This window comes from Oncorhynchus clarkii, chromosome 4, assembly GCF_045791955.1.
Source record: "Oncorhynchus clarkii lewisi isolate Uvic-CL-2024 chromosome 4, UVic_Ocla_1.0, whole genome shotgun sequence".
NCBI lineage: Eukaryota > Metazoa > Chordata > Actinopteri > Salmoniformes > Salmonidae > Oncorhynchus > Oncorhynchus clarkii.
In genome coordinates, this window is record NC_092150.1 from 23,397,948 (window position 1) to 23,425,752 (window position 27,805).

The 27,805-nt window shown below is 42.1% G+C and overlaps 1 protein-coding gene across 3 annotated transcripts in view; it reads right to left on the minus strand.

Annotated features, from left to right (window-relative positions):
• LOC139406612 (cytosolic carboxypeptidase 6-like) overlaps positions 1–27,805 on the minus strand; it is a 465,185-nt gene that overhangs the window by 362,617 nt on the left and 74,763 nt on the right. The gene's annotated exons all lie outside the window — the stretch shown is intronic.

Here is a 27,805-nt window from a genome sequence, read left to right on the forward strand (position 1 = left end):
AAGAAGGGTTTGGTGGAGAGTGAAGATTATGGAATACTCACACTTACCCCAGGAGACGGATGATCACCGGACTGTCTCTCTGCTCTAGTGACTCTCGGGTTAGAACGTAGCGGACATCGTTGAAGCTGGTGTCCCTCCTGGCCACAATAGGGACAGAACCCCAGTTGTCTCCGACAGCGTCACTCATCCACGGGGAGGCGTGTGATCCCTACCTCCATGAGTTCAGGCTCTGACTCAGATCGGTCAACGAAGGAGAGTGAGAGGCGATGGGAGTGCTGACGCTCCTGGAGGAGGTTATCAAGACTGAGTGTGACTGAGTGTGTCCAATGAGAGGGTGTTGTCTCGGCATGCCAGCTCCGTCTGGACCTCCTCGCGCAATCCTTTTCTGAAAAAGGTGAGGAGCGCCGGTTCATTCAATCCGCTGGATGCTGCCATTGTACAATAGGTGAAGGTGTACTCCGCAGCGGTCTGGTCCTCCTGACGTAGTTGGAGTAGGCGCTCACCCCCCTCTCTGCCCTTTGGTGGATGATCAAAGACTCCTCTGAACAGAGCCATGAACCTTCCATAGGAACCCAGCTCCTCCTTTCCTCTCTCCCAGGCAGCCGTAGCACATTTAAACGCCCGCCCGGGCAACAAGGAAATAACGATGGCAACCTTGGACCTCCCGGTGTTGGGGGCTCCAGTTTGATGAGGAAAAATAGAGGGAGCACTGGAGCAGGAAGCCACAGCATTTGGATGGAGTCCCGTCATATTTGTCTGGCAGGGACAAACAGGCATCGCTCACCTGGGCAGACTGCTGAATGGTCTGGCTCAAGTAAAGGTAGGGGATCCTACGCTTGTTGGGGGTGACGCCCCTTAGGGAAGATCTAGATGTTGAAGAACGCAGAGGACCTCATCCATCGCCGTCCCCAGTTGCGCCAGCTGTTCTTGGTGTTGGCAAAGTAGGTCTGTTCGCCAACCATCTGGGAGTTGGCTTCTCAACAGCTTCTGCCCCCAAGCCATTAGACTGTTGAACAATCCATAAAAAATCGCCAATGGACAATTTACATTGACCCCCCCCTGCTGCTACTCGCTGTTTGTTTGTTACCTATGCATATTCGCTTCACCCCCACCTGCCTGTACCCCTGCACACTGACTCGGTACCGGTGCCCCCTGTATATAGCCTCGTTATTGTTATTCTTATTACTTTTTATTTTAGCCTACTTGGTAAATATTTTCTTCTTCTTGAACTGCACTGTTGGTTAAGGGCTTGTAAATAAGCATTTCACGGTAAAATCTACACTTGTTGTATCGGCGCATGTGGCAAATAAAGTTTGATTTGATGTCTCAATTGGCTGCTGCATCCATTCTGTGAGGCAATATTCTGTAACGTAGACGCAGGGAGTCAGGAATTGTAACGGTTTTCTTCTGGTGAAAGAGAGGCGGACCAAAACGCAGCGTGGTTATAATTCATGGTTCTTTAATAACGAAACTATACATGAAAACCCAAAAGAGTCCCGTGTGGTACAAAGACTGACACAGGAGACAACCACCCACAAAACCCAACACAAAACAGGCTACCTAAATATGGTTCCCAATCAGAGACAATGACTAACACCTGCCTCTGATTGAGAACCATATCAGGCCAAACACAGAAACAGACAAACTAGACACACAACATAGAATGCCCACCCAGCTCACGTCCTGACCAACACTAAAACAAGGAAAACACACAATAACTATGGTCAGAACGTGAACCCCAGGGTGCGGACTCCGACCGCACAACCGGCTCTGGCAGATCCTGGCTGACTGGCGGCTCTGGCAGATCCTGGCTGACTGGCGGCTCTGGAAGATCCTGGCTGACTGGCGGCTCTGGAAGATCCTGGCTGACTGGCGGCTCCATGCTGACTGGCGGCTCATGACAGACGGGAGACTCTAGCAGCTCTGGACAGACGGGAGGCTCTGGCGCCTCTGGACTGAGGGGCTCTGGCGCCTCTGGACTGAGGGGCTCTGGCACCTCTGGACTGAGGGGCGGAAGCTCTGGTAGCGCCGGACAGGCGGGAGACTCCGGCAGCTCTGGAGAGTATGAAGGCTCTAGCAGCGCTGGACAGAGGAGCTCTGGCGCCTCTGGACTGAGGGGCTCTGGCGCCTCTGGACTGAGGGGCTCTGGCGCCTCTGGACTGAGGGGCTCTGGCACCTCTGGACTGAGGGGCGGAAGCTCTGGTAGCGCCAGACAGGCGGGAGACTCCGGCAGCTCTGGAGAGTATGAAGGCTCTAGCAGCGCTGGACAGAGGAGCTCTGGCGCCTCTGGACTGAGGGGCTCTGGCGCCTCTGGACTGAGGGGCTCTAGCGCCTCTGGACTGAGGGGCTCTGGCACCTCTGGACTGAGGGGCGGAAGCTCTGGTAGCGCCAGACAGGCGGGAGACTCCGGCAGCTCTGGAGAGTATGAAGGTTCTAGCAGCTCTGGACAGAGGGGCGGAAGCTCTGGTAGCGCCGAACAGGCGGTAGCACCTGTATTGATGAGACAGAGAAACAGCCTGGTGCGGGGAGCCGGCACTGGTGGTACCGGGCCGGGGACACGCACCTCCGGGTGAGTGCAAGGAACAGGACACACCGGGTTGTGAAGGTGTACTGGAGACCTGGTGTGTATAGCCGGCATCAAATCCCCTGGACTAGACACACAACATAGAATGCCCACCCAGCTCACGTCCTGACCAACACTAAAACAAGGAAAACACACAAGAACTATGGTCAGAACGTGACAGGAATCAAGTACAGTTAGTGAGTTTAATGACAAAGAACCTTGAACGATACAAAACAAGAAAAGCGTCTACACATGAAAATATAAACAATATTGCCTGGTGGGTGAAAACAATGGAGTGCTACAGAAAGGGGAAGTAATCAGGGAGGTGATGAGGCGCAGGTGTGCGTAAGGATGGGTTGTCAGGACCGGTGGTTAGGAGACCGGCGAGCTTACAGTCACGTCAGACAGTGTAGCCAGAATAACACCAATCATCAAATCACATGCATTTTAATTAATATGAAAAGGGTAAATGGATTAATATGTGTAAAACGGCTGATGCCAGAGATTACTATGTGGCATAAGTGTGAATGCGCCATTCGATCTGGGATTGAAAAAACTGGCTACAGATTCAATGTGTTGGATATACAGTAGAAGTTGGGGTGCTTATATGGACGACTGGGAGAACAGCGGAAGTCCAAGTTACTTGAGGCTTGCTTTGTCTATGTTGGGTAACTTACAGGGGAGATGACAATCTAACTTTTGGGTTTGTTTTTGAGCTGCATTGAACCCATGCAAGAAGACAGTGCAAATGAATCACAATGTTTTTTTGTTTTGAGTTTTGAATGATTACAGAGAGCAGTGCAGCCAGTTGTCCATGTCCTCAGCAGCATCCCAGAAAAAGCTTCTGTACAATGTACAGTGCTCTATGACCAAGTGTTTCCCCAAGGATTTGTTCCAGCAGTGGTGGCAAAGTTAGCCTAGTTGGGAGGGTGTGGTAGTAGGCATGGTCAATGGCGCAGTCTCCGACCAAAACATTTCGAGGCCCCCCTCTTGGCCGCAGAAACAAAATGTGGATATTTTAAAGCAAATTTCCTGCAATTGTACATATTTTGCCATGGGGTGGAGAGAAAATGTGACTGTTTTAAAGCTAGTTTCCTGCAATTCTCCACATTTTGCCATGGGGCTGATAGAACAATTGCAGTTTTAAAGCTAGTTTCCTGCAATTCTACAGATTTTGCCATGGTTTATGCCGTGTTATTATTCTATATGACTCAAACATTATAACAAACTCAATGTGGGCCCCAAATTTTAGATTCTCCCTGACTATCTTTTTTTTGTCGACAACTATTAATAAATATAGGGGAAACATGTTTACACACGGTAGTGGTTCGTCATCCTCTGATATTTAACAAGATTTAAAAAATCGTAATCTGAAGCACCCACCTCAAACACTTCACAGTCGCAGTGCTTTATTTCAACAAAACCACAGGACACCAGAAATTCCCCATTGATTATATGTGTTTACACCGTTTTTCCTTTCCATTTTTTTCATTACTGTACTTCTCTGAGGACGTAGGCTGCAGAAGCCAGCAGCGTTTAAAGTGGGCCGCTTGTCTCACTGGAATCTCCCATCTTGTAGGAATCTCATTATCAACAAATGTAGGCAGATCAGAAACAAGGGATGTGGGGGAAGAGTGTGTGTGGGGAGGGGGAGGCACAAGAGGACGTTTTGTAGAATCTTTAATACTAACATGTCCAAAACACAAACTTCTGCAGCCATTCCATCCTTAAATTAGCATTTAGACTTAGGCCAAAGGTGGCTACTTTGAAGAAAGTCAAATATAAAATATATTTTAATTTAACACTTTTTTTGTTACTACATAATTGCATGTGTTATTTCATAGTTTTTATAATTTCACTATTATTCTACAATGTAGAAAATAGTAAAAATAAAGAAAAACCCTTGGATGAGTAGGTGTGTCCAAACTTTTGACTGGTACTATATGTGTTATCATAAGGGATCATAAGCTAAGTTTGATTCAATGACAATGTTACTGCACTTTCACAGTTACATGGATACTGTAATAGACACCGCTACAGTACAAAAACTGGAAAATATTTCTGGTTTCTCAATATAAGGACTTCACCAAGAGTTCAATAGACAGCTAGCCTATACTGCTTCACTGGAAAAGCTGGAGACATGTTAGTTAAACCAATGTTGGAACTCGATAACAGGCAGTGTTTTCGCTTTCATATAAAAGGTTTATTGAGAATCCAGTAGAAAGTAAACAGATTAGGCTGAGCTTTGTGTTGCCAGACACCACAGGAAGATAAATCAGGTTTAATCCCACTAAACAAAACCTTTTCTGCCAAAGCAGCACTCTCGCAACATGTAGAAAACATGGAAAAACATACAGGCCAATGCACAAAGCATCCATCCATCTTGGAACTCACATTCTCATTATGGCATATTCTCTCGCAAAAGCTTAGTTTATTGTTGCTCTCTAAAATGGAAATCCTTTGGTAAATGTGTCAGATCAACCCAAGAACAGGAAGACAGAAAACGACAGGTATAAAAGACTGCATATTTCAACACAAATAGATATTTGACTAGCATAGAAATACATTTCCGAAGCTTCACATGTCCGTATAATAAGTGGATTAAGCTCGGAACATTGTGCCAGAGTGTCATTGTGTTTCGAAATTGCACTGCCAAGCTTACATTACAAGGCAACACAGGTCATTTCTCAGCAAATTACCCTGTCCATTTCTACAACGAGGGAAACGTTTCAACTGCAATGTTCTTGAAAATATCACAACAGCAATGGTTTGGCTCCAGGCAAGCTAAAACGAACACTGTTATAATTGTTGAATTTATTCAAATAACTTGAACACCAACACCATTAAGCATGTAAACCTGCCGCCACACCCTGCTGAACATATCTCTGGAGGAGTTGGAATGTGTCTTGGCAATTTTAATTGAAAGGTGAACATTTGTTGCCGGTTTAATATGTAAGTTAATGGTTGAAGAATTCCGATAAGCTTGTGTTGAGATTGGATTGACCTCTTTTGCAGAGGAAAAACAGCCACCAGTTCTGGTCGATGAAACCGAGAGGTATTCCCCCCCCTCTCCATCTCTCTCCTGTTGCAATCCAGGCATTAGGTTGAAAGGTAAGACAGGAGGCATTTTCTCCCCTGTATAATAAACCTATTAAGTTACTATCACCTCTCCAACACCCATGTTAGCCTGTGATATATAAATACATTTTCCTCTAAGGTATAGTTCCCAGGATATGGGAGAGCATTTGACGCCAGACAGCTTATCAGTGGACATGTATAGACTGAGGGAACAACACAGCTACAGGTCATCCACCCCCAGAAATCTGTGGAATGTGAAAACCCTTTAAAGGGTTCTTGTCACTAACAACAAAGATGTCTCACCTTGATGTGGAGAGGAAGTCAACTGAAACTTTTCTGAACAAAATGCTAATGTTTTGAAGAAATTGATGCAAAAACAATGCCAGGGCATGCATAAAAATGTGACTTAGAAATTCTTAACTACTTTTTACTACTGATTGATGAGTGGGTTTTCTTTAACGTCATAATGGTAATATTAATAATAGGCCTACACCTACATTTATCTCTCACCCTTCTATGGATCAGTGCACAGGAGGGGTGAAAGTCGTGAGTAAAGGCGTCAGCATGCTTCAGTTCGTCTGGTGGCTAGCCGAACCGAATGAGTGTGCTCGCATACTCCCTTAAAAGACCTTCATTTGAAAAACAAGAAAAAAGCGACAATAGTACCGTTTGTCCATTTTGAGATGCCGTAGCCAGTATACACTTCCTCAAAATAGTCTGAATGAATCTAAGATAACTCAAGAAATCTGTCATCCATTTGGACGTTTATGCCGAGGAGATCTTTGTAGCGCAATTTTACATCTAACTAATTTGTATCGTGCAATATTTCCCAATGAACAAATGTGCAAGAAAACAAGTCGTCTCTTGTTGAATGACAACAAAGACTTTATTGAACAATCCCCACTGTTGACCAATCACAGACGAAGGGGCGTAGAGTTCGGCTGGCCTTGAGAAAAAATGTTGTGTGCCCGAACAGGCAACGAAACCCTTACCGAAGTACAAAACGTCACAAAATATAATCATGTTATAACGCACAAACTCTTCCGAACTGTTTCGGCTGGGAAGCATGCGGACGCCTTAAGTTACTGGAAGTGTGCTCCCAGTGGAAAGGCTGCCAAAGGCGACACAGAGCTGGGTGGGAATTAGACTAGGGCTAAGCTAAATGTGAGCTCTGGTATAGAGAGTTGGAGGGGAGCGGTGCTGCAAAGGGCTGATGTATTTTGTGCATATCTGTAAAGAACCTTCCATCTGGCAGAGCACAAAACCATCAACACTGTAATTAAAATGCAATTACCACCTCTCTCCTCCCCCAGCAACACAGTAATCCCAGAGAAGTCATTCCATCTGTGCCATATACAGCCTGCCATCTCCTCCTCACCTCAACAGCATTCTCCCTTTAGCTTCCCCTCCTTTATGTGCTGCACATCTAAAATAATAGTCAGTTTCCTCATCCATTCTATCCTTTGGCAACATCGGCTACACTCAGAATCATTAGCTTTGTTCTGTGGGGGTTCTCTCTGCGTAATATGTATCTGCTGGGACTGAATCACCCTTCAGATGGATGTTTCTGCTTGAGGGTGTAAATAATCACGAGATTCCTCTTTAAAAAAATAACAAGCCAAAAAGAGATTTACTACTCCATTCATAATTCATTGTGCAGTACTCTATATTCCTCTGAAGGTTATCAGTTTCATCACATATTCACACCTCTATGACAGAAAGTTTGCAATCCATCAATTTGTATGGTGGCAACTAACTTTGGGTGTTGACTTCAGTAACAAGTAGGCTAGCTACCTTTTTAGGAAACAAAAATACGGAAAAACAACGAGAGACACAGGAAAGGAGCCACACAGGCAATGGAAGATGAGTGTGTGAGTGATTGTGGCTGTGTCGAAAAGCACACATGCATGTGTTCATGGGTGGTGGTAGAGGAGGGGGGGGGGTGCAAGGAGCTGCCCCCTTGATATAAAACCTTAATTACTTGACTAAATGTGTAATTAAAATATATCACAGCTGCAGACATACCTGTGTGTGCGAGACTGCACTGGGACCCCAGTGACTGTCAGATAAATCATTTCCACACACAGTTACACAGCACAGGGACAGGGAGAATAGGAAAGAGATTGGGGGGGAGGGAGAAAGAACAAGTAAGATGGGGTGAGGGAGAGAGGTAGACAATATAACTAAATTAAAAAACTTGACACAGGAAGGGACAGAGGGATAACAGGACTTACATCTTCATTCCACTTCTAATGATTTGAGAATATTAGAGACATGTGGTGTGCAATACAAACAAGATACATCCCAATTGATAATTATGATCCTAATCTATCCAAATCAGCATTGTTACTATAAATAAGACAGCATATGAGGAACATACAGTACCAATCAAAAGTTTGGACACACCTACTCATTCAAGGGTTTTTCTTTATTTTACTATTTCCTACATTGTAGAATAATAGTGAAGACATCAACACTATGAAATAGCATATGGAATGGAATCATGTAGTAACCAAAAAAGTGTTTAACAAATCAAAATATATCTGAGAATCTTCAAAGTAGCCACCTTTGCCTTGATGACAGTTTAGCAGACTCTTGGCGTTCTCTCAACCAGCTTCACCTGGAATGCTTTTCCAACAGTCTTGAAGGAGTTCCCACATATGCTGAGCACTTGTTGTCTGCTTTTCGTTCACTCTGCAGTCCAACTCATCCCAAACCATCTCAATTGGGTTGAGGTCGGGTGATTATGGAGGCTAGGTAATATGATGCAGCACTCCATCACTCTCCTTCTTGGTCAAATAGCCATTATATAGCCTGGAGGCGTGTTGGGTCATTGTCCTGTTGAAAAACAAAGGATAGTCCCACTAAGCGCAAACTTGATGGGATGGTGTATCCCTGCAGAATACTGTGATAGCCATGATGGTTAAGTGTGCCTTGAATTCTAAATAAATCACAAACAGTGTCACCAGCAAAGCACACCCACACCATCACACCACCTCCTCCATGCTTCACGGTGAGAACCACACATGCGGAGATCATCTGTTCACCTACTCTGCGTCTCACAAAGACATGGTGTCTGGAACCAAAAATCTCAAATTTGGACTCGTTTGGGCTGCAGTCCGAGGTGCAGTTAACTCTAATGAACTTATTCTCTGCAGCATAGGTAACTCTGGTTCTTCCTTTCCTGTGGCGGTCCTCATGAGAGCCAGTTTCATTATAGCGCTTGATGGTTTTTGCGACTGCACTTGAAGAAACTTTCAAAGTTCTTGAAATATTCCGTATTGACTGACCTTCATGTCTTATAAGTAATGATGGACTGTCATTTCTCTTTGCTTATTTGAGCTTTTTTTGCCATAATATGGACTTGGTATTTTACCAAATAGGGCTATCTTCTGTATACCACTCCTACCTTGTCACAACACAAATGATTGTCTCAAACGCATTAAGAAATTAACTTTTACAAGGCACACCTGTTAAATGAAATGCATTCCATGTGACTACCTCATGAAGCTGGTTGAGAGAATGGCAAGAGTGTGCAAAATTGTCAAAGCAAAGGATGACTACTTTGAAGAATCTCAAATTTAACACTGTTTTGGTTACTACATGATTCCATGTGTTATTTCATAGTGTTCATGTCTTCACTATTATTCTACAAATGTAGAAAATAGTAACAAATAAATACATTAAATGGAATGAGTAGGTGTGCCCAAACATTTGACTGGTACTGTTTATTCTCAAAGCACATGAGTATGATGTAACAGTATCAAACTTAGTTTCAGAGAACATCCTACTGAGTTTGGGTGAATAAGGCTAACTTTTTTATTTCATAGTAACAGAAAAAAGACACACTGAATGCAATAGTAATACAGATAATATTTTCCCTCAGTCTTGAAGCTGAACAGAAAACAGGAACTGGATCTGATCCAAACTACAGCATGAGATTTATATGGAACAGAAATATAAACGCAACATGTAAAGTGTTGGTCCCATGGTCCATGAGCTGAAATAAAAGATCCCAGAAATGTTCCAATAAGTATGCACAAAAAGCTTATTTCTCTCACATTTTGTGCACAAATTTGTTTACATCCCTGCTAGTGAGCATTTCTCCTTTGCCAAGATAATCCACCCACCTAACAGGTGTGGCCTATCAAGAAGCTGATTAAACAGCATGATATTTACACAGCTGCACCTTGTGCTGGGAACAATGAAAGACCACTCTAAAATGTGCAGTTTTGTCACACAACACAACGCCACAAGTTGAGGAAGCATGCAATTGGAATGCTAACTGCAGGAATGTCCACCAGAGCTATTGCCAGATAATTTAATCTTAATTTCTCTACCATAAACTGCCTCCAACATTGTTTTAGAGAAGTTGGCAGTACGTCCAACTGGCCTCAAAACCACAGACCACATGTAACCACGCCGGCCCAGGACCTCCACATCCGGCTTCTTCGCCTGCGGGATCGTCTGAGACCAGCAACCCGGAAAGCTGATGAAACTGTGGGTTTGCATAACCAAATAATTACTGCAAGAACTGTCAGATACAGTCTCAGGGAAGCTCGGCATGCTCATCATCCTCACCAGGGTCTTGACCTGACTGCATTTCAGTTAACTGACTTCAGTGGGCATAGACAGCCATGTCAATCAGGCATGCTTGGGAAAATATTTATTATAGTAAAATCATCTGTTTTAGAGATTTACAACAGTGAATTGTTGTATTATTGTTTCTCCTCATTGTTATTAAACTAGCTAGCTTGCTGGAAAGTCAATAAGTGTTATTTACATCTTGTGTCATGCCTTTACTTTTGTGAGATCAAAATGTATCCACTGTCATAATCATAACCAATGTCAACCCCCGTCAGGTATGTTACATAGCTAGCTAGTAAAATGATTTACAGTTGCTGACACATGTTTGCTAACAAGTTACTAACTAGGTGGGGCATATAGCAAGTTAGCAAACTCCAGTTATGTGCTAATGTTTGCTGGTAAACCTAGCGGATGGTTGTAATGTTGTATTGTTGTAAAAAGAGAAGAGGTTTTACTTGTATCTTTCTTGTGACTTTCTTTTGCAAAATAACTATGATTTTAACATACTTATTTTCTAATAATTGTAAACATATAACATCACATTAAGGTGCATTACTTTATTACAGGGAAAAATAGCAGGTGTATTTGGCTTCAGATAAGTAGCTCATTGTTTCCTTGTTGGCGCATATACTAGCCTAGCTTCTAACTAATGTTAGCTAGCTACCAAGCTATACAGATTTCCATAGCAACTTGTACACAGCCCAAAGCCCTTGTGGCTAGGTCAACGGATTGTTCCGGGAGTGTGACTGTTTGAATCCCTGCTGTTTGTTGCTGTTTCCATCTGCTCTGTGACATGCCCTGTCTGGAACTGCAAGGTGTAATGGCGTAGCCTACTATGCTACCATGACAAAGACCAAAACTGGTAGGAGTACCGTTGAAGACAGGGGCGTCTCTCTATCGCAGGTAAATTATTTTTTAACAAACAAAAATAGTTCTACAAGCAGTTGTTTAAACAAAAATAAAATTGCTTCAAGTGTTGTGTACAAATACTGGTGGAGTCAACTAATAAAATGATGGACGATCTGACCAGAGAGGTCCAGGACCTGAAGAACAGTTTACATTTCTGCTAGGGTCAGAGCGATGAGTTTTATCAGGAGAACAGCAATCTATCAGCAAGCAGTCATTTAGAGAGGACATCTTTTTTTTTTGCATGTGAATCCATGATGTAGAAATCAGACTTTCTCGAGGGATAATCAAGGTGGCACAATTCTGTTGTGGATGGAATTGCACTATCTCCACATGAGACCTGGGTGGAGTCTGAGGACAAAGACAGGGAAATGATCACTGAGATCACAGGAAGATTGAAGGATTGGAAAACCCACCACCGGCAGAGGTGACAGGCCCAAACTGATAGTGGTCAAGTTCCTGAGATTCAAGGACAAGGTAGCTGTTCTGGAAAGAGCCAAGAATTTGACAGGAACGTACAGTACATCATCTACAATGAGGACGATCCTGAATATGTGCGCCAGAAGAGGATATAGCTGGGATAAGTTATGAAAGCTGCCAGAGTGCGTGGCATATTACTTAAATCCGCTATGACAGGCTCATTGTCCACCCTCCCTCCCAAAAGCCTGGAAGGGATGCGACTGCCAAGCCCGTGGATCCGTAGCGTCACAGTTACTCACACCAACTGATTTTTTTTCTTCTCTTGCTTTGTTTGTTCTTTTCCATATTATGTCTATCTCTGATAAGCTACTCACGAAAGGGCAAAAAACATCACATATGAACTTCTCTAGGATAGGGGGCAGCATTTGGAATATTGGATGAAAAGCATGCCCAAATTCAACTGCCTGCTACTCATCCCCAGAAGATAAGATATGCATATTATTAGTATTTGGAATTTAAAAACACTGTTTGAATCATGTCTGGGAGTATAACCCCGAGGACAAACCATTCAGATTTTTTTTAGGTCACTTTTGAGGTCACTGTCATTGGGAATCCAGATTTCTAAGGGACTTTGCTTGCAGTTCCTACCGTTTCCTCTGGATGTCACCAATTTTTAGAAATTGGTTGAGGTTTTTCCTTTGTGTAATGAAGAAGTAGCCCTGTTCAAAACGAGGGTCACTTCATGTGTACTGTTTGATAGAGGAGTATGACCAGAAAGCTAGCGTCAGTTTGTTTTCTTCCTGTATTGAACACAGATCATCCCGTCTTCAATTTTATCGATTATTTACTTAAAAATACCTAAAGTTGTATTACAAAAGTAGTTTGAAATGTTTTGGCAAAGTTTACAGGTAACTGTTGAGATATTTTGTAGTCACGTTTTTATAGGAATTTCTTGGAATTTGGCGCTCTGGCTTTTGGCCAAGTGGGACGCTACCGTCCCACATATCCCCGAGAGGTTAATACACTGCTCAAAAAAATAAAGGGAACACTAAAATAACACATCCTAGATCTGAATGAATGAAATATTCTTATTAAATACTTTTTTCTTTACATAGTTGAATGTGCTGACAACAAAATCACACAAATTATCAATGGAAATCAAATGTATCAACCCATGGAGGTCTGGATTTGGAGTCACACTCAAAAAAAAAGTGGAAAACCACACTACAGGCTGATCCAACTTTGATGTAATGTCCTTAAAACAAGTCAAAATGAGGCTCAGTAATGTGTGTGGCCTCCACGTGCCTGTATGACCTCCCTACAATGCCTGGGCATGCTCCTGATGAGGTGGCGGATGGTCTCCTGAGGGATCTCCTCCCAGACCTGGACTAAAGCATCCGCCAACTCCTGGACAGTCTGTGGTGCAACGTGGAGTTGGTGGATGGAGCGAGACATGATGTCCCAGATGTGCTCAATTGGATTCAGGTCTGGGGAACGGGGGGGCCAGTCCATAGCATCAATGCCTTCCTATTGCAGGAACTGCTGACACACTCCAGCCACATGAGGTCTAGCATTGTCTTGCATTAGGAGGAACCCAGGGCCAACCACACTAGCATATGGTCTCACAAGGGGTCTGAGGATCTCATCTCGGTACCTAATGGCAGTCAGGCTACCTCTGGCGAGCACATGGAGGGCTGTGCGGCCCCGCAAAGAAATGCCACCCCACACCATGACTGACCCACCGCCAAACCGGTCCTGCTGGAGGATGTTGCAGGCAGCAGAACGTTCTCCACGGCGTCTCCAGACTCTGTCAGGTTTGTCACATGTGCTTAGTGTGAACCTGCTTTTTCATCTATGAAGAGCATAGGGCGCCAGTGGCGAATTTGCCAATCTTGGTGTTCTCTGGCAAATGCCAAACGTCCTGCACGGTGCTGGGCTGTAAACACAACCCCCACCTGTGGATGTCGGGCCCTCATACCACCCTCATGGAGTCTGTTTCTCACCGTTTGAGCAGACACATGCACATTTGTGGCCTGCTGGAGGTCATTTTGCAGGGCTCTGGCAGTGCTAATCCTGCTCTCCTTGCACAAAGGCGGAGGTAGCGGTCCTGCTGCTGGGTTGTTGCCCTCCTACGGCCTCCTCCACGTCTCCTGATGTACTGGCCTGTCTCCTGGTAGCGCCTCCATGCTCTGGACACTACGCTGACAGACACAGCAAACCTTCTTGCCACAGCTCGCATCGATGTGCCATCCTGGATGAGCTGCACTACCTGAGCCACTTGTGTGGGTTGTAGACTCCGTCTCATGCTACCACTAGAGTGAAAGCACCGCCAGCATTCAAAAGTGACCAAAACATCAGCCAGGAAGCATAGGAACTCAGAAGTGGTCTGTGGTCACCATCTGCAGAACCACTCCTTTATTGGGGGTGTCTTGCTAATTGCCTATAATTTCCACCTGTTGTCCATTCCATTTGCACAACAGCATGTGAAATGCATTGTCAATCAGTGTTACTTCCTAAGTGGATAGTTTGATTTCACAGAAGTGTGATTGACTTGGAGTTACATTGTGTTGTTTAAGTGTTCCCTTTATTTTTTGAGCAGTGTATATGTAGCCTTGGAAATAAGGTTCATGAAATCAATAACTTGCTAACATGAATATATTACCCATTTACGAAACTCACTTAGGTCATCCCTTTGATGATATCTACAGAAGAGACAGGAATGCCTATGGGGGAGGAGTTGCTGTATATGTTCAGAGCCATATCTCTGTAAAGCTTAGAGAAGATCTCATGTCAAGTGTTATTGAGGTGTTGTGGTTGCAGGTTCACCTGCAACATCTAAACCCTAGTTTAGGGTGTTGCTAAAAGCCACCAAGTGCTAAGTCAGTATCTAGATAATGTGTGTGAAATGCTTGATATGGTATGTGATGTAAACAGCGAGGTCTACTTTATTTGGGACCTGAATATTGACAGATTTTCATCAAGCTGTCTGCTCAAGAGGAGACTTCTCACTGTAACTCGTGCCTGTAATCTGATTCAGATCATTAATCAACCTACCAGGGTGTTTACAAACACTACAGGAACTATCATCCACATGTATTGATCACATTTTTACTAATAATATATAACTTTGTTCTAATGTATGGATGTAGTGACCACAATATAGTGGCTATGTACAGGAAAGACAAGGGTCCAAAAGCTAGGCCTAAAATAATGTATAAGAGGTTGTCCATAGATTTTGCTGTGACTGGGTTCCAAAAGCTGGGCCTAAAATATTGTACAATAGATTTTGCTGTGACTGTTATGTGGATGATGTTAAAAATATTTGTTGATCTGATGTGATTAATAAGGAGCATCCACATCCACATCCACTGCACATGATGGTTTTATGAAATTGCTTCTTCTAATTATTGGTAAAGATGCACCTGTTAAGACACTGACTGTTGTAACTGTTAAGTCTCCATGGATTGATGAGGAATTGAGAAACTGTATTGTTGAAAGAGATGGCGCAAACGGAGTGGCTAATAAGACTCAACAAAAAGAAGAAGAAACTGTATTATGAAGCCAAGATGTTGATGATGGTGAAATAACTTAAGAGTACTTTAGATGAAATTACGGGCAGCAATACAAATTCAACTCCATCTTTCATTGAATCCGATGGCTTATTCATCACAAAACCATTTGATCTTGCCAATAATTTGAAGGATTACTTAATTGGCAAAGTGGGCAAACAGGCAGAAAATTCCAACAACAAACAAAGAGTGAGCCATCGTATTCATGCATAAATATGAAAGAAAAGCATTGTAAGTTTGAATTTTGTAAAGTTAGTGTGGGAGAGGTGGAAAAAGTATTGTTTTCGATAAATAATGGCAAACCTCCTTGCATTGACAACTTAGATGGAAAGTTACTGAGGATGGTAGCTAACTCACTAGCCACTCCTATCTGTCATATCTTCAATCTGAGCCTATAGGAAAGTGTTTGTCCTCAGGCCTGGAGGGAAAACAAAGTTATTCAGCTACCAAAGAACGATAAAGCAGTCTTTACAGGTTATAACTTGCTGCCAGCTCTTAGCAAACTCACCAAATACAATGCTATTTCTCTGTAAACAAATTAATAAAAGACTTTCAGCATAATTATAGACAACGGCACTCAACATGTACTGCACTTACACAAATGACTAATGATTGGTTAAAATATATTGATAATTTTTTTATTTCACCTTTATTTAACCATGTAGGCCAGTTGAGAACAAGTTCTCATTTACAACTGCGACCTGCCCAAGATAAACCAAAGCAGTGCGACAAAAAACAGTTATACATAGGATAAACAAAAGTACAGTCAATTACACAATAGAAAAATCTATATAGTGTGTGCAAGTGGCGTAAGGAGGTTAGGCAATAAATAGGCCATAGTAGCGAAGTAATTACAATTGAGCAAATTAACACTGGAGTGATAGATGTGCAGACGATGGTGTGCAAGTAGAAATACTGGTGTGCAAAAGAACAAAAAAAAGTAAATAAAAACAATATGAGGATGAGGTAGGTAGTTGGATGGGCAATTTACAGATGGGCTGTGTACAGCTGCAGCGATTGGTAAGCTGCTCAGATAGCTGATGCTTAAAGTTAGTGAGAGAGATCTGTCTACAACTTCAGCGATTTTTGCAATTCGTTCCAGTCATTGGCAGCAGAAAACTGGAAGGAAAGGCAACCAAAGTAGGTGTTGGCTTTGGGGATGACCAGTTAGATATACAGTTGAAGTCGGAAGTTTACATACACCTTAGCCAAATACATTTACTCAGTTTTTCACAATTCCTGACATTTAATCCTAGTAAAAAAAATCCCTGTTTTAGGTCTGTTAGGATCACCACTTTATTTTGAGAATGTGAAATGTCAGAATAATAGTACAGAATTATTTATTTCAGCTTTTATTTCTTTCATCATATTTCCAGTGGGTCAGAAGTTTACATACACTCAATTAGTATTTGGTAGCATTGCCTATAAATTGTTTAACTTGGGTCAACCGTTTCAGGTAGCCTTCCACAAGCTTCCCACAATAAGTTGGGTGAATTTTGTCCCATTCCTCCTGACAGAGCTGGTGTAACTGAGTAAGGTTTGTAGGCCTCCTTGCTCGCACAAGCTTTTCAGTTCTGCCAACACATTTTCTATAGGATTGAGGTCAGGGCTTTGTGATGGCCACTCCAATACCTTGACTTTGTTGTCCTTAAGCCATTTTGCCACAACTTTGGAAGTATGCTTGGGGTTATTGTCCATTTGGAAGACCCATCTGCGACCAAGCTTTAACTTCCTGACTGATGTCTTGAGATGTTGCTTCAATATATCCACATAACTTTCCATCCTCATGATTTCATCTATTTTGTGTAGGGCAGCAGTCTCTCCTGCAGCAAAGCACCCCCACAACATGATGCTGCCACCCCCGTGCTTCATGGTTGGGATGGTGTTCTTCGGCTCCCCCTTTTTCCTCCAAAACATAATGATGGTCATTATGGTCAAACAGTTCTATTTTTGTTTCATCAGCCCAGAGGACATTTCTCCAAAAAGTCCAATCTTTGTCCCCGTGTGCAGTTGCAAACCGTACTCTGGCTGTTTTATGCTGGTTTTGGAGCAGTGGCTTCTTCCTTGCTGAACGGCCTTTCAGGTTATGTCGATATATGACTCGTTTTACTATGAATATAGACTATTTTGTACCTGTTTCCTCCAACATCTTCACACGGTCCTTTCCTGTTGTTCTGGGATTGATTTGCACTTTTCGCACCAAAGTACGTTCATCTCTAGGAGACAGAACACCTCTCCTTACTGAGCGGTATGATGCCTGCATGGTCCCATGGTGTTTATACTTGCGTACTATTGTTTGTACAGATGTATATGGTACCTACAGGTGTTTGGAAATTGCTCCCAAGGATGAACCAGACTTGTGGAGGTTTTTTCTGGGGTCTTGGCTGATATATTTTGATTTACCCATGATGTCAAGCAAAGAGGCACTGAGTTTGAAGGTAGGCCTTGAAATACATCCACAGGTACACCTCCAATTGACTCAAATTATATAAATTAGCCTATCAGAAGCTTCTAAAGCCATGACATCATTTTCTGGAATTTTCCAAGCTGTTTAAAGGCACAGGCAACTAAGTGTATGTAAACTCAGGGGGTCCAAAAGGGCAACAGTACAGGCAGGGAAAAGGCTAGTAAAGTAGCCCGGGAGACCAAGCAATAGGTAGATAACAGGAAATCCGGTCAGGCAGGGAATAGGCAAAATGAGTCGTTAGTGAGGTAGGCAAAAACGATCATACATGGGAGGAGTAAATCACATGAAAAAAAAAGTGATCAGAAAGATGTGTGTCACAAAACAAACAATACCTCACAGTGATGGGGTGCAAAGAACTGAACTAAATAGTGTGTGATAATGACATACAAGTATTTGAACAGGTGATTAGAATTCAGGTGATTGAGAAAAGGGAGAGTGAGCAGCGTTCAGCGGATCTAGGTGTTTGAGAGTGTGAGCTGGAAAGCTGCGTTCAGGGGATCTACATGTTTGTGAGTTGGAAGCAGACGTTACAGTACCATAAAACGTTTTGACAAATAGAAAATGTATCTCGATATGTAATACTGTTAGGTTTATGTACTCTTGTTTGTATATTTCGGGTTTTATATTTGTTTTGTTCATAATAATAATAAAATAAAATAAATAATTTTAAAAAGGAGTCAGGCACCCAAGCTAACCTGCTAGCTACTTCCAGACACAAATGAGAGAACAGCTCACTGAACATTACTCGCCCCAGCAGAGCTGGTTAGGCTGTTATGTTATCCAAAGCCTTGGTGACTGCAACTGTGCTGTCAGGTTGTTCGTAAATTCAGAGCATTTCGCTCTCGGAGCGATCAAGTGCACACTGGACACTCTGGCCGAGATGAAAGGTTGATCTGAGCGTTGTGACCTCACAACAGCAGTCAAGCACCCAAGCTAACTGGCTAACATTGGAAAGCTTGCTAGCTACTTCCAGACACATAATGAGAGAACACCCCACTCTAACTATTTTACTCGCCCTAGCAGAGCTGGTTAGGTTGTTTTCATGTTACCCAGTTTTTTGCTGACGTTTACTGACACCGGCCATATTCAACGGGGGTTGAGCGTTTGTAAATTCATCAGTTATTCTGCGCTCTGTCACAAAGAGATGAGAGTATTTTAGCTAGCTAGCTATGTAAACAATGAACCATAATCCCAACTCATGACGTTACTACCCTGCATGAATCTGCAGGTAGCTATCCAACCAGGTACAATGTTAGCTAGCTAACATTAAGCTATAACTAGTCAAGCAAATGTGTCTGAGATATGAATAATACGTGTATACACGTAACGCTAGCTAGCGAGTCAGCCAGCTAACAGTACACTTTAACTTGAAATGAAAAGACTATGTCAAAATTAGAAATGTGTAATATCTGAAAATGTAGCTAGCTAGACTATCTTACCCATGGTCTGAAATTGGAGAATATAGCCAGAGCGAATTTACCAGCTAGTACGTCTATCAACAGTTGTTGCAGTGACATTCGATTGAAATAGATACCTACATAGTGGAGTCTTTTGCTAAGACATGTAATTAGCTAGCTAGCTAAACAATGAACCATAATCCCAACTCATGACGTTACTACCCTGCATGAATCTGCAGGTAGCTAACCAACCAGGTTCAATTAGGCTATAACTAGTCCAGCAAGTGGCTCTGAGATATTAATAATAGCTAGCTAACAGTACACTTTAACTTGAAATGAAACCACTTTCTGTCAAAATTAGAAAAGTGCAATATCTGAAAATGTAGCTAGCTAGACTATCTTACCCATATACATCATCGATGGACGCGTCTCCTGTTGGATGCCATGGTTGCCCTTAGTTTGAAGATGTAATCTTGAGACAGGTGTTTTCTCCATCTCCTTAGCTATCATACTCAAAATTTTGTTGATTTCAAAACTCGGTCCTCCAGAAAGTGGAGAGCATACACATAACGTTAGATAGCGAGCCAGTCAGCTAACGTTAGCTAGCTAACAGTACACTTTAGCTTGACATTAGGCTTATGCAGTTTTAGTACGCAATATGTAAAAATAAAATAAAAAGCTGCGTTAGAGAGGATTACCTAGACATACTGACCAGCTCAAATAGACAGAAGCGTGCTTTATGGCAGACCAATCTAAACTCATCTCTGCCCACTCATTATCTCACCCCAGCCCTCTCATTCCAGCCCACTCATTATCTCAGCCAATCCATGGCTAGTGGGAAGGTTGCTGACTTTTTCTGTTGCTAAACCAACTAGGTACGTAATTTAACAATTGTATTTGTATTTACAGATGACATACAAGTTTGTTTTTAAGGCACATGAAAGTTCACATGTTCGAGAAGGCATTTCTGCCCAAAAAACAGTTTTATAAAATAAAAAAGTTTACATTCAAATGGCTCTCCTGTGAAGTAGTGACCCACGACATACACCTAGTTTCCTGAAACGGGTCACATATTTCAGTTGAAACGTATGGTTGAATGTCACCATGTAGCAAATTGAACATAAAAAATGCTCCATCGTCAAATTCGTGTTGATGAAAGGAATCACTTTAAGCCATTTCGGTCTGGTCAGTTCTTTCAGTTTTGCACAAATTATTTATTTTATTAGTGTCCGCCTCCCTTTCAAAAAAGCCCGCATTGGAGGAGTGACAGGGCCAGAGCATGAAGCACTGCCCCACACAAGTTGTAGTCTTTCAGAAACTGCCAAAAAGCAGGACTACATTTATTTTCAATACATCATAGGGTGTATTGTTCGGCGCGTGAAGCCCAGTCCCACCCTCTTTGTGGCCAATGATGTCTGAAACACATCTCACTGACCTAGAAATCCCTTGGACATGATCAAAACAATCCCAAGGCTAGGTGAAATCCCCCTATAATAAATAGCCTGTAGTATGCTATCGTATGTACTTTTCTTGTATATTCCTTAGGTTAGTGCATTTCTTTTACAAAATCCCATCTCCCAGCATGCCCCTGAACTAGGGCCCCCCCATCTCCCAAATCCCAGTTTAACCACTGCCTATGTATAACATGTAGGCATACACTAACAGCTCTCTATTGCATTCTACTGTTTGTACTTAATAAGAAATGTATAAGATATCACCAGCTGTATTGACAAATGTGTTACATCTACATGTGTAGGGTTACTTGTGGTTGGCTTGAAGGACACGTGACAGTTCCACCTCCCTGGTGATAGAGCCTGTGATGGTGGAAATGCCTTTTAATGTACAGCAGAACAGCAGTTCCGCCTGATGGATGGGCCCTTTAAAGCTGCAGCATTTCCACAGACATATTGGTTACTGCAGGCTCACGCTGCCTTTTCTTTATCTTGATCTTTATTTCCCTCCTTTACTTTGACTGTTTCTCAGTCATTTAACCAGTCCTGAATTATTAAACTATTATGTTGGAAGTAACAGAGGGCACAAGGTTTTTGTTCCACTTTGTCTTGAAAATGCACACAGTATTGTGTTTTATTGTTTGATATTCCAATAAGGTCCAATTCTCTTGTAGACTTGATAAGAACTTAATAGCTACAGTGCCTTCAGAAAGTATTCATACCCCTTGACTTATTCCACATTTTGTTGTGTAACAGCCTGAATAAAATGTTTTATTAAATATATGTTTTCCTCTCACCCATCTACACACAAAACCCCATAATGACAAAGTGAAAACATGTTTTTAGATTTTTTTCTACAAATGTAATTAAAAAAATACAGAAATATATAATTTACGTAAGTATTCACACCACTGAGCCAATACATGTTAGAATCACCTTTGGCAGCGACTACAGCTGTGAGTCTTTCTGGGTACGTCTCTAAGAGCTTTGCACACCTGGATTGTACAATACTTGGAAAACCTGCTTCAGTCTATTTTCCTGGGAGACAAATGCACCTTTCAGCAGGAAAATAACCTAAAACACAAGGCCAAATATACACTGGAGTTGCTTACCAAGATGACATTGAATGTTCCTGAGTGGCCTAGTTACAGCTTTGACTTAAATCTGCTTGAAAATCTATGGCAACACTGTCTAGCAATGATCAACAACCAATTTGACAAAGCTTGAAGAGTTTTGAAGATAGTAATGTGCAAATATTGTACAAGCTCTTACCCAGAAAGCTCTTACACGGACTTAACCAGAAAGACTAACCGCTGTAATATTTTCCAAAGGTGATTCTAACATGTATTGACTCTAGGGTGTGAATACTTATATAAATTAGATATTTCTGTATTTCATTTTCAATAAATCTGCAAAAACTGTCATTACGGGGTATTGTGTGTAGATGGGTGAGGTAAAAATATTTAATCAATTTTGAATTCAGGCTGTAACACAACAAAATGTGGAAAAAGTCAAAGGGTATGAATACTTTCTGAAGGCACTATGCTGTATGTGCTCAAATGCTTTAAGCCTTTCTACTCATAGGTACTAGCTAGTTGTTCCAATTCGAAGACACATTTTTATTTCAGTGAGCTTGATTTGATTATGCAGATTGTGTTGTCTATAAAGAATATAGAGTATAGTGAAAGACATCTCATTCAGTGATAGCAGAGGAGGGAAGATCCCTAGAGCTATGGAGAATTGGTTTTGTAACCTGATGGGTTTTTCTAGCTTCTTATTAAGGATACAGTGTTAAGGTGGTGAACACACTGAAGTGTGCTCACTGTTTTGGACTTTACAAATCATCAGGAGATAACTCACTGTCATTCTGTCATCATGCATGTTTATTATTTCATCCTTTATCATTTTCCCCATAATTTAGTTGATTACATCAGCAGCATTGCATCCTATTCCCCAAGGTCATGGCTCTAATTCTATAGATTCTGCTCTATTTAGGAGGGAGGGGAGGTGGAGAAGATATTCAGATGCTATATATCCCCTTCACAATGATGGAATAGTTTGAGGGAAACAGGAGGAAATCATTGCTAGCCTCAGAGATACGAAAGCTATTCAACAGGGAAAGCCATTTCCAATAATGTCCTCTTTCAGCAACAACAATTGTGCTTAACCCCAGTGGCTCCAGCTAGCCTCTAATTTTCATTCCCTCTCCCTGCCATCACACTGGCAATGGGAATTGAAATCAGTCCCTGTTTTGGCTGGTATTTCATCATGTGACTCATTGAGTTAGTTTGTAATTTCATCATGTAAAAACTGGTGCACTGGCATTTTCCAGCCCTAATGCCAGGTTTGGTAATTTACCTGTCTGACATCAGCATGCTTTCTCTCAGATGGGAGGATGGAAATATTTGAGGCGTGTCCTTAAAAACCAATTTAATCAAGTGGCTAGTTTGGCTTGTGAGACCGCTTGGAAATAAAGTGTAATCACCAAAGCTTTATTAATAAAATATAAAGTTTGAGAGGAGCAAAGCAGTGAGCTGACATTTTATCTATCTATTGTAGTCAGGCCTGCATTATTTTAGCCATGCTTGGACTTGCGTAAAACTCCCTCCATGATGTAGGCTACATGTGTCCATGCCCAGTATGAAATAAGAGATGAGAACCTCAGTGAATACCGGCGAATACTGGCGATCATTACATTTGACCTGTATTTATTGTTGTTGAAAAAAAGGCAACAGATTTGCTTGTTTTTTGTTTAATTTGTATTCAAACCAAACTTATTAGAATTATCCACTGTCCTGGTTTTATGGTGATAGAGTCCATGGCGCTCATGCAATGCAACTTCTGGAGAAGTATAGTTTCAATATGTATATAAAACATTATATTTGGGAGCAGTATAAGAGTGACATCCTCCCTTTCTCTCTATATTGGATCTTTGTCCAGCTGCTGTTAAAAGTTTAGATGTGCATAAAACCCTCCATAGTCTGGTTTGTTTTAAAATTATATGCCCACGGGAAGCAATTATGTGGCCCGTAAGTGTATTTATACATAACCTATTTAAAACAAGTTCTTGTTTAGAGTTTGATTAGAATTATTTGCCCTCTTTTTTTGTGAATTTAATCTTGCTTATTGACAACTTTTGGTATGTCCATGCTCAGCCATAATTCACTTTACAGTAGGCCTAGCCCCTTTATCAGAGTGAATGCTATGTATAGGGTCTATATTTAAACATTGAAGCCATGCAATTATTTAGACCATGTATTCCCAAACTGGGGTACGCGTACCCCCAGGGTTACGTGCAATGCCATCGGGGGATACGCCAAATTAAAAAGGTGATTAATATTTTTTTACATATTTCTTCGCATTTTCAAACAGTCTTTATATTTTCCAACAGGGCTATACATCTGGGTTAGTTTTTTTTTTTTTTTTACGCCTGAGTAGCCTCATTTCACTGCCAAAAATAAAATTAAAGCATCTAGTGTTCAGCGAAATAACAACACAATGTCAAATTCAGTTAGCCTAGTCAAATAATTAACATCCAATCACATTAAACGTTACTCTCTCGTGGGAATTCCACTAACGGTCCGTATGTAGCCAAATGTAGCTCCTGCTCATGTTGGTATCTGTACTGATGGGGCAAAAGCCATGACAGGGAGACATAGTGGAGTGGTAACGTGCATGCAAGCAGTTGCTCCCGAATCCACTTGGGTACACTGCAGCATCCACCAAGAGGCTCTTGCTGCCAAGGGAATGCCTGACAGCTTGAAATACTTTTTGGACACAACAGTGAAAATTGTCAACATTGGTAAAGCAAGGCCCTTGAACTCTCGTGTATTTTCTGCACTATGCAGAAACCATGTAACACTTTTACAACATACAGAAAGAAGTGTGCTGGTTATCAAGGTGCAAAGTATTGACATGTTTTTTTGAGAGAGGCTAGCTTAAAGTTTTCTTTACTGACCATAATTTTCACTTGTCTGACCGCTTGCATGATGATGAGTTTCTCACACGACTGGCCTATCTGGTTGATGTTTTTTTCTCGCCTGAATGATCTGAATCTAGGATTAGAGGGACTCTCTGCAACTATATTCAATGTGCGGGACAAAATTGAGGCTATCATTAAGAAGTTGGAGCTCTTTTCTGTCTACATTTTGAAGGACAACACACAGGTCTTTCCATCATTGTATGATTTTTGGTGTGCAAATGAACTCAAGCTTACGGACAATGTCAAATGTGATATAGCGAAGCACCTGAGTGAGTCAGGTGCGCAATTACGCAGGTACTTTCCCGAAACGGATGACATAAACAACTGGATTCGTTATCCCTTTCATGCCCTGTCCACTTACCGATATCTGAACAAGAAAGCCTCATCGAAATTGCAACAAGCGGTTCTGTGAAAATGTAATTTAATCAGAAGCCACTGCCAGATTTCTAGATTGGGCTGAGTTCAGAGTATCCTGTCTTGGCAAATCGCGCTGTTAAAACACTGATGCCCTTTGCAACTACGTACCTATGTGAGAGTGGATTCTCGGCCCTCACTAGCATGAAAACTAAATACAGGCACGGACTGTGTGTGGAAAATGATGTAAGACTGAGACTCTCTCCAAAACAACCCAGCATTGCAGAGTTATGTGCATCCTTTAAAGCACACCCTTCTCATTAACCTGTGGTGAGTTATTAAAATTTTTCCATGAACGAATACCATTTTATATGTAAGATGGTTAAATAAAGAGCAAAAGTATTGATTATTATTATATTATTATTTGTGTCCTGGTCCTATAAGAGCTCTTTGTCACTTCCCACGAGCCGTGTTGTGACAAAAACTCACACTCATTCTTATGGTTAATAAATGAATCGTATAGTGTGTGTGTGGCAGGCTTACAATGATGGCAAAAAAACTACATTTGGGAGTGCGCTGACCCTGGTGCTAGAGGGGGTACACAGCTGGAGGTTGAATGTTTGAAGGGGCACGGGACTATAAAAAGTTTGGGAACAACTGATTTAGAACAACGTGGACTGCAAAGAGGTTTCAGTTAACATATTTAACAAAGATGGGATAGGTCTATATTTGGTTATTTTCTTTCTGTAAGCTATTTAACAAACTATAACGGACTAACATTGGAATAGGAGTTGATTCCAAGGCTATACATAAAAGACTGTAAATACACAACTTGAAGCAACCACTTAAATTTATCAAAAAAAGAAACGTCCCGTTTTCAGGACCCTGTCTTTCAAAGATAATTCGTAAAAATCCAAATAACTTCACAGATCTTCATTGTAAAGGGTTTAAACACTGTTTCCCATGCTTGTTCAATGAACCATTAACAATTCATGAACATGCACCTGTGGAATGGTCGTTAAGACACTAACAGCTTACAGACGGTAGGCAATTAAGGTCACAGTTATGAAAACTTAGGACACGAAAGAGGCCTTTCTACTGACTCTGAAAAACACCAAAAGAAAGATGCCCAGGGTCCCTGCTCATCTGCATGAACATGCCTTAGGCATGCTGCAAGGAGGCATGAGGACTGCAGATGTGGCCAGGGCAATAAATTGCAATGTCCATACTGTGAGACGCCTAAGACAGCGCTACAGGGATACAGGAACAACAGCTGATCGTCCTCGCAGTGGCAGACCACGTGTAACAACACCTGCACGGGATCGGTACATCCGAACATCACACCTGCGGGACAGGTACAGGATGGCAACAACAACTGCCCGAGTTACACCAGGAATGCACAATCCCACCATCAGTGCTCAGACTGTCCGCAATAGGCTGAGAGAGGCTGGACTGAGGGCTTGTAGTCCTGTTGTAAGGCAGGTCCTCACCAGACATCACCGGCAACAACGTCACCTATGGGCACCGTCGCTGGACAAGACAGGCAAAAGGTGCTCTTTACTGACAGCTCACAGTTTTTTCTCACCAGGGGTGATTGTCAGATTTGCGTTTATCGTCAAAGGAATGAGCCTGTTCTCTGGAGCGGGATCGATTTAGAGGTGGAGGGTCCGTCATGGTTTGGGGCGGTGTGTCACATCATCATTGGACTGAGCTTGTTGTCATTGCAGGCAATCTCAACGCTGTGTGTTACAGTGAAGACATCCTCCTCCCTCATGTGGTACCCTTCCTGCAGGCTCATCCTGACATGACCCTCCAGCATGACAATGCTCCCAGCCATGCTGTTCATTCTGTGCGTGATTTCCTGCAAGAAAGGAATGTCAGTGTTCTGCAATGGCCAGCGAGGAGCCTGGATCTCAATCCCATTGAGCACGTCTGGGACCTATTGGTTCGGAGGTTGAGGGCTAGGGCCATTCCCCCCAGAAATGTCCGGGAACTTGGTGGAAGAGTGGGGTAACATCTCACAGTAAGAACTGGCAAATCTGGTGCAGTCCATGAGGAGGAGATGCACTGCAGTACTTAATGCAGCTGGTGATTGACCGTTGTGTTAGTTTTGTTAAAATAGAGCCCGTAGTCCAATAATTTTCCCATAAATCTCCTAACTGTTCTCTTTTATTTGCTACCATGGTTATGCATATGCCTTCTGCCAGAAACATTTCAATTTAGGCCAATTCCCATGAGTGTAAGGGTTTAAAATATCAATAACATCGAGAGTTTCAAACCTCTCGGCCAATAACAGCTAGTTTCCAGGTTACATATCCCTCCAATCAGGACACACACTCAGACCACTCCCAGACAGTCCTAACAAAATTCTTGCTTCAGAAATTGCTCTTTGCTAAGAAGAAATTTTTGTTTATTTTAGTCCATTTTAATTGAAAACCATCACAGTAAGGTGCTTAATTGTTACCCAGAAATAATTTGATATTGAGATAAAAATGGCTGCATTGGACCTTTAAATGTGTTCAGTGAAGCAGATTGGAAGGTCAAATTTAATCTCAGTCTCCAAAGTGAGGAAGTAAAGAAAGTTGAGCAATGAAATCATACACTGCCATCTAGGCCTAGTGTCATCTATCTCAAAAACTTTGCCTCACTTAAAATACACTGAACAAAAATATAAGCGCAACATGCAACAATTTCAAAGATTTTAATGAGTTACAGTTCATATAAGGAAATCAGTCAATTGACATTAATTCATCTGGCCCTCATCTATGGATTTCACATGCCTGGGAATACAGATATGAATCAGTTGGTCATAGATACCTAAAAAAAAAGTATGAGCGTGGATCAGAAAACCAGTCAGCATCTGGTGACATTTTTCAGCTTCCAGGAATTGTGTAAAGATCACTGAGACACGGAGCCGGGCATTATCATGAGGTAATGGCGGCAGATGAATGGCACGACAATTGGCCTCAGGATCAAGGTGTCTCTGTGCATTCAAATTGCCATCGATAAAATGTTCATTGTAAGTTTTTTA